The 8598-nt window shown below is 39.4% G+C and overlaps 1 pseudogene; it reads left to right on the top strand.

Annotated features, from left to right (window-relative positions):
- Window positions 1–3950: 3950 nt before the first annotated feature.
- LOC114621758 lies at window positions 3951–4894 on the top strand (annotated as a pseudogene).
- The last annotated feature ends 3704 nt before the right edge of the window (window positions 4895–8598 follow it).

The following is an 8598-nucleotide window of genomic DNA, read 5'->3' as shown; positions in this document are numbered from 1 at the left end:
GATGAGATATTTTTATGCTTTTTTTTTTGTCATGCAGAGGAATTTTATTTTATTTTTTTATTATTTTATTTTTTTTAATTAATTTTTCTCAAATCATAATTCATTCACACAGGGGTTATAAACACAGAAAGGCAGGATGTGGGGAAGGGAATGACACTGGAGTGTGGGTGATCAGGGGGAATACAGATATCATACAGAACCGGGTATCAGCTGGGTGAAGGTTCAGGGGACAAGTCACTATGACTCTGCCTATGTCTCGCTTGTCCTTATCTGAGTTGGTATTGTCTGCCCAGGCTACCTATTTACAAGGTCTAAGACTACTCAGGCTTGTAAATTTCTACAAAAGCTGCCTGTTTACATTAGCTTATAGCCATCTGTTTCAATGTTTTTCCACAGAGACCCAAGACTTGGTGTTAGTATACATGTATGACAGGCCTATTGCTGATTTTAGGCCTCTGGCTGATTTTAAGCCTTCAGTGTATAAACAGTGCTGCCCCTGACATCTCCTCCCTTCTCTAAGTATAGAAGGGCTGTGGCAATTCTAAACTTGCAAAGGCAGGGATAGAGGCCTGACCTCCAGTATTTGAAGGGGACCTTGTAATGGCTCCAGTCCCCCTGTCGTTGTCCAGTGAGGCATTAGGGCCATACCCGTCCCGATGTCTTTTTCCTGGAGAGGGGATACTTTTGACATCAACCCCTATGCAGTCAGGCTTGTCCCTCAGGGAACCCAGATAGATATTTTTATCTTTTATTTATATACCCTTGTAGTGCTTAGCCTCGCAGCCTAAGCAAGAATTCAGATCGCCTGACAGAGGGGGTTCTGGGTGGCCCCTTTCTGCTTGGTCTAGGGGCAGAAGTCCCCCCTTTTAGGTTGGGTGGAGATGGGTTTTGGAAACACCCTGTATAAAGTAACAACCTCATCTTGAGTCTTGTGGTCCTCCATAGCTAACTTATGATAATGTATCTGAGTAGGTTATGCTACCAAATTATTTATCTGTTATATCACAGAGTTAGTCCGCCTATTTGAGGCCCAGGGACCAGCAGAAAAAAAGCAAAAAGAACCCAAATAATGGTCCCAAGATGGGAGGAAATAGGGTTGACAACCTTGGAGAGGCTAAAAACCAATTCTTGTACCAGCCTTCATCTGTCTCTTTCTCTCTCTGATTTTTCTTAGGGCCTTCACTACCTGTTTCATGCCCTCTTTAACCCTCCTTGTCTATGTAAGGTCAATCTTCTTCTTTAAGGGCTGTACACAGTCAAGAGCTGTACACAGCCTTTTCTATTGTAATAGAGTAAATCAAGTCCAATAAGGATCTTTGCGATGTTAGGAGGTCTCTTCAGACAGCGAAACGAGGGATTTCTTCAGATTAGTGATGTCAATCTCTAGCTGTTTGATGTTCTTGTCAGTGGCCCTTCAAAGGTCTGAGTAGTGTAAGTTTGAAGGCCAGCATCTGGATTAGAACTTCTAACAGCAGACATCATTCATTTTTACCTGGGATGCTGCCTGAGTTAAAGCTCCTGGGAATCCCTCTTTCTCTTGATTTTCTGGGGTTGGGTGCTGAGCTGCCGCCTGTGATCTGCTCTATGCCCAGGCCCAGACCGGAAGTCTCGTAAATTTCTTATATAAGCTTTATTTAATCTTTACATTAGTTTTGGTATAATATTAATTTTACAGATTGGCAACCAAAGATGTCTCCAGGGCTATAAAAATAAGAAACTAATTCATGTATGTTTAACTGACATGTCTGTATTCTTACTAACTCTTTATTATACTGCATAGATTTGACTTTATAGGAAAACAACTTATTTAACATGTTTACATTATAGTTTAAAACTAGATATAATTTTATATGTGGATATTTGAAACAAAGTGCAATGCATGTCCATAACTACTTATAAGATACAAAGTCCCAAAAGTTTGTATTTTCCGGAGAAAAGGAGCATTCATTTTATTGTAGTTAAAAAACTTGAGATTATAATATAATTTATATCATTTCCCTCTTACTTTTCCTCCCTGCAGCTCTTCTTATGTATAACTAACTCTTGATATCTACCAAATTCATGACATCTTTTTCATCAATTGTTACTTATATATCTATATGCTTATATGTAACTTTATAAATCCATAGAATGTTACTTATGATGTACATATTTTCAGAGTTGACCACTTGGTATTAGATAGCCAATATATGTGCTCCTCCCTGGGGAAGACTTTTTCTTTCACTTTCAGCATTTCCCTAGTTGCTAGTAGTTCTTCAGTTTCGTGCTGATTTTTCCCCTTCCATATTAACATGCCTATTGGTGACCTTTATCATTCAGGTCATGTTTAGACAACCAGGCTGGTGAGACTTCATTGGTGTTGTCTGACATTTTTAGGTGACACAATCTCACAGCAAGCTCCCCTTCATCTGGTTCTTACATCCTTTCTGTCCCTGCTCCTAGAACCTTGGATGCAGAAGTTGCTTTGTAAATGTATTCTTGCATCTGGCCTCCACAGCTTTGCATTGTGATTAGTTCTGGTTTTCTGTAATAGTCTCCACCTGTTGCTAAGAGACATTTTTCTCAGTGGATGGTGAGATCTACATTTATCTATTGGAGTAAGGACAAATATTAGAATGTAGTTAGGATTATGGTTGTTTTTTAGACTGGTGGTAGTAGTTGTAGCATCTCGCCCAATATCTGTGACTTCACCAGCCCTAGGTAATTGGCTAGGTTTCCAGTATCAGGCATAATTTCCCTCCTGTTGAGTAGATCTTAAGTCCAGTTAGAGAACTGATTAAAACCACTAAGGTATATGTGACAAAAATGGAGATTTTGGGTTATTCCCAAAATGAGTTATGCCATTCCAGTTTTTGTTATGGTTCATTTACATCATAGTTGCATTGGACTGTTGGTTCTTTCTGTCTTTTGGAACCTTTCATGGTATCTCTGGTACCATGAAATCTAGTCCCTGAGGTCACTGGGGACTTTAAGGTTAGATCTAGCTTCTGAGCCCTGTGTCTGAAGTATCTGTTGTCTTTTGCAACGGGAATTTACCTCTTATCTCTAGGAGGTGGGGTGGCAAGTAAGAGCAATAGCAGTAGCAATAGCTTACAATGGTTTTTGTAAGTCTCTTGGACAATCTCGATCAACAACTCAAAACGGAGCTTCTCATGCTTAGTATCAGGGTTGTTTTAGTTGGACTTTGGGGCCACTGTTAATCAAGACGGGATGTTTTCATTTAAACTACATATGCACTGAATGCCATAGTTAACTTTTATGTAGCATTTCCATCAAATGTCATTATCATATTGCTACTTCACAGATACCTTTCCACATATGTCACAAGTGCAATTCATATCTCCTTCATTGTCTCACAAGTAGTCCTAACCAGGCATCATAAAAATTTAAGTTGGCTTTCTTTTTTATTTCATATATGAATTTAAAAATCCCATCAAAACTAGCCTGGAAGACTTTAATTTTTTTTCTTAATGAGTGGTTTTATCTGCTTTTATGTCTGTACACTATGTGTGTACCTAATGATTTTAGAGACCAGCAGAGGGCATCATATTCTCTCAAGCTAGTGTTAAAAACACATATGATCTGCCATGCTGCGAATTGAATCTGGGTGTTCTGAAAGAGAAGCCAGTTCTCCTAACATCTGAGTCATAGTTCCAGCCCTCCCAGGAGGCTTTAAACTATTGCATTTTATCTATTTAAAAAACAGCAGTGGTTATAAGAAGGATTTGGGAGATAAGGGATGAGGTTCTTATACACGACAAACAAACAATTAGAATAAAAATAATCCTAAATATTAATTATAACATTAGATGTAAAAATATATACTCCTAGAACTATCCAATTAGATGTCATTTTTAACACGAACCTCTTCTACAGGACTGAAGGTCATGAACCCAGTCATACTGTGTTCTTATTGTTTCTGACAAACAGATAAATACACAAAAATCTCAATGGGAAGAGAAAACCAGACCTTTGCAGATGAGTTTTTGTTGTTGGGCCTTTCACAAGATGCACAGACTTAGATTCTCCTGTTTGTTCTTTTCTTCATAATTTACATCCTGACTCTACTGGGAAACCTGCTCATCATTATCCTCATCCTCATGGATTCTCGACTCCACACCCCCATGTACTTTTTTCTTAGAAACCTCTCTTTTGCTGATCTTTGTCTCTCAAGTAGCATTGTTCCTCAAGTGCTGTCGCACTTCCTGGTAAAAAGGAAAACTATTTCCTTTTGGGGCTGTGTGACACAGGTAATCGTCTCCCTTCAGATTGGATGTACAGAGTGTGCACTGCTGGCAGTGATGTCCTATGACAGGTATGTGGCTGTGTGCAAGCCACTGCACTACTCCACCATCATGACCCAACCATTATGTCTGCAGTTGGCCCTAGGGTCCTGGGCCAGTGGGCTCCTAGTATCACTGATAGACATTATTGTTGCCTTCCATCTTCCATATCGAGGGCAGACACAGTCAGCCATTACTTTGGTGAACTTCCTGCCCTCCTGAAGCTGGCTTCAGCAGATACATACAGCACAGAAATGGCCATCTTTGCAATGGGCGTGGTTATCCTCCTAGCACCTGTCTCCCTCATCCTCACCTCCTACTGGAACATCACCTCCACTGTGATCCAGATGCAGTCTGGAGAGGGAAGGCTCAAAGTCTTTTCCACCTATGGCTCCCACCTCATCATTGTTGTCCTCTTCTATGGTTCTGGAATATTTAGCTATATGCAGCCAAACACCAAATCTATGAAGAAACAGGATAAGATAATGTCTGTGTTCTGTACAGTGGTGACTCCGATGCTAAACCCCATAATTTATAGTCTGAGGAACAAGGATGTCAAAAGTGCCTTCAGGAGACTGGCTGCAAGAGTGGCCTTCTTTCAGAAGCAGTGACCTGTGGGGTTTGGGTTTTATTACCATGATAACATCTTTGAAAATGGAGCAGGATTTTGTGAGACAATTATTAAGCAAGTCATTTCAGGAGGGATTACAAAACAAATGTGCAAACAATCAACTAACCAAACAACAACAAAACCACACTGTGGAAATGATGGCCACTCTAAGCCAGAACACGAACAAAAAGGAAAAAGGTAGAAAATTGGGTTATTTTTTTTATTAAGAAAAGTGGGAGATAATATTAATTAATTTGCCATTGACCTGTTTTAGGCATAAGCACAGTCAATTTTCCTGGCACAGGCCTCAATTCTTAGTGTGCTGTCTAGTTTTATGTCAACTTGGCACAAGTCGCAGTCATCTGAGGTGAGGGAACCTTGATTGAGTAATTGTCTCTGTAAGGCTTGGCTGCAGGCAAACCTGTAGGGAATTCTCTTAGTTAGTATTATGGCATGTCCCATACCATTGTGAGTGGGGGCACCCTGTGGCTGGTGGTCTGGATTCTATAATGAAGGAGGCTGAGCAAGCCATGGGGAGCATGACAGTAAACAGCACCCCTCCATGGCTTTTGTAACAACTCCTGACTCCTGGTTCCTGTACTATTTGAGTTCCTGTCTTGGCTTCTTTCAGTGGACTGTGATTCAGGATATTTTAGCCAAAAATCTTTTTTTTTTTTTTACCAAAATTGCCTTTGGTCACAGTGTTCGTTGCAGCAATGGAAAACGTAAGTCACCAGCTACCTGAGAGGCCCAGGTAAGGGGATCTCAAGTTCAGTATGCCTGGGAACCTCACTGAGACATTGTGGTTATTTTTCCTTTTTAAGAGTTCTTGGAATATGGTTCAGTGGTAGAGTACTTACCTTGCATGCACAGAGGGAGGGAAGGAGGGAAAGAAAGAGGGAGTGGAGGAGGGACAAAGATGATTACATTAAAATCTTGGATGTTTAAACCATACTATCCTAAAATGACATCTCAATATGAATTGTATACATGAATACCACATCAAAAACATTAGAAAAATTGAATGTTTGGGCTATAAAAGCCTTTGATTAAAATAATGAAAGTATCCAAAAGAGTCTTCAAGATCGAAGTCATTTATGCCAAGAGCACGTCGGTATGTGAAAGGGAACAAAGCTGGTTCATGATGGCCTCTTCTACAGCTCACAAAAGAAGAAAAAGAATTTAAATAAATGTCTCAAAATTTGTAATGTTTAGAATGTCAGAGTAAATGGAATTCAGTGGTCATCAAATCCAACCACAATATGAGACGTAGAATGCCTAACAGTGCATCCGTTGTCCAGAACATGTCTCTCCGCACCGCTTTGCAGTAGAACTGACTCCCCTCAGAGAAGCATTATGTTGGACTTCCTCTGAATTATTTAGTTAATACATTCATTCATTTTAAAGCTACTTGTAGAACTACTATTTCATTATCTTGCATAACTCTGACATACGACTAGGATATATGTCATGTTTCAATGATAAAGCAACTATAATTAACCTTGTTGATGGAACCTTTGATACAATGTGTTGAAACTGGCACTCTATCCCTGTTCCTATAACCTGTATCACTAAATATATAACCTCAGGCTAGCAATGAGAAGGATCAGAAAATACTACAATAAAGGGAGAACCTACAAAACACTTGGCTAGACACCCTGGATACTGTCAAGCTTATTAAAAAATAGGGAAATTTAGAGAATATTTCAGTCATGGAGAACCTACATAGACACAACGATTTAATGGAATATGGCTACCTGAAAGGGATCTCCGAGAAGGAAAATGCTAAATAGCAGATGGAAGTCAAGCAAGTGAACTAAGTGGAGAATCTGATCAAGTGTGCATGATCTTCAGTAAATAATGTGGCCAAGATAATTAATAGTGGCAGAAAAGCTTAACAATGTAAAATGACATAATAGGGAACATGGGGACTTTATGTACTATCTTCTCAAATTTTCAGAAGTCTGAATGTTCTGTTTAAAATAGTCTATCTTTAAAATCATCACACAGTAGGTCCATTTTATACAATACACTGTTACATAAAGACATTTTCATACATGTACATTGTACCTTGAACATATCCCTAATAAAGTCTTACTGTAAAAAGAAAGATTGATTGAAACTGCCCTCCCTCCATTTTTCATGTTTCTGTCATACAGGTGTATTTAGATGAGTGAGTCCTTGTCATTTGCTTTGCCCTTTCATAGCAGAGCTAAGGAAAGTGCATTTGGAGTACATTTATTCTCTGTATAGGCCTCCCGGAACTAGGCTGACTTCCTCCAAGATTCGTTCACACAGGGCTATACAAACAGAAGAATTCAGATGATCAGAAGGTAAAATGGTCAACTCTTTGTGACATAAGACCCTGGAAGCCAATTCATATGAACTCTGGTCTTAACGACTTATGAATTCCAGATTGACCAGTACAATTCGCAGTCTATTCAACACAGCATTCTGAGGGCACATAGACACAACAAGTGAGGAAATGGAATAGTTTAGCCTTGGATAATGTCCAAGAACAGATCAAAATAAAACAACAATTCCATGAAAGTGTAACATGGGTTCTTCTGTGCTCATTTATAGGCATGAAAGAAGCATTATTTGGGGGAGTCTGGGAAGACCCCAAACAATTACATTAGTGAAATGATGTGACCTAGCATGGATTACTTCCTCGTAGCTGCATAGATGGGAGTCCCCAGCACCACACTTCAATTTGCCTTCCGTGTTTTGTATGTATGGCCTTACCACCTCCCAAGACCGTTGAAACCACATGCACTTTCACAGAATTACACACAACAAAGAGGACAGGATAGGCAAGAGAGCCTGGCATCTCTAATCTAACCTAATGACTGTCTCTACCTGCTTCTATCAGGGAATGGCAACAAGCCTGATATTAAAAGCTGCTTATAAGTAGTCAAAACTGCTCTGCTGCAGTTTCCTATGGCTGTTATGCTGGGAAGATGTCTTTCTACAAATAGATAGTGAAGCAGACTTTTCCTAGTTGGGTTCACTAATGAATTTCTAATGTCTAGCCCAGCACTTGCCACAAATTAGGGTCTCAATAAAAATGTGAATAAGTACAAGCTCTGAGAAATCTGTTGGTTTGAATCATGTTTTCTCTGTGTCTTTATCTAAATAAATATAGACAGGTCAGTTCAGAAGATATGAATTTTATGACAATAGAAAAGAATTGAGTTTATGGAAAAGAATCCAAAGCATCTTAAAGTCCCATGGACTTCAGCATTCTTTACCTTTACAGGGACAGTCGTCTTTTGCAAGAAAACTCATCTCCCTAATAGATGGACCATGAGGTGCTTGAAACCAGAAAATAAGCCATAGGGAACACTGCCCCACACTTATGACAATTCCTCTTATCTCTTAAGTCCCAGGCTGACCTTCCCTTATGAATTCTCTGTATTTTGTCCTAGAGTCAATTTCCTTCTCCCTCTTATCTGTGAGCTATTAGGGAAACTATGAATATGAGGCAATGATGGGAAAATTTAATAGTTCTTTTGAGTCTGCTGAAGATATATATGTGGATGTGCAAGAAAGATGTCTTTAAGAAGTCAAGAGTCTGTGTATTGTCTTGGTCACATCCACTTCAAAGAGCACTGTATCTAAGTGGGAGATGAGGAATCAGAACTGTCACTCCTCTATGTAAGGATTTGTGTGGTTCTCAATCCATTGTGGAAATAAAATGAATTA

The sequence above is a fragment of the Grammomys surdaster genome, unplaced genomic scaffold (assembly GCF_004785775.1).
Source record: "Grammomys surdaster isolate TR1022 unplaced genomic scaffold, NIH_TR_1.0 184, whole genome shotgun sequence".
NCBI lineage: Eukaryota > Metazoa > Chordata > Mammalia > Rodentia > Muridae > Grammomys > Grammomys surdaster.
The sequence above is the reverse complement of the archived record's forward strand: the minus strand, read 5'-3'. Positions and strand labels throughout refer to the sequence as shown.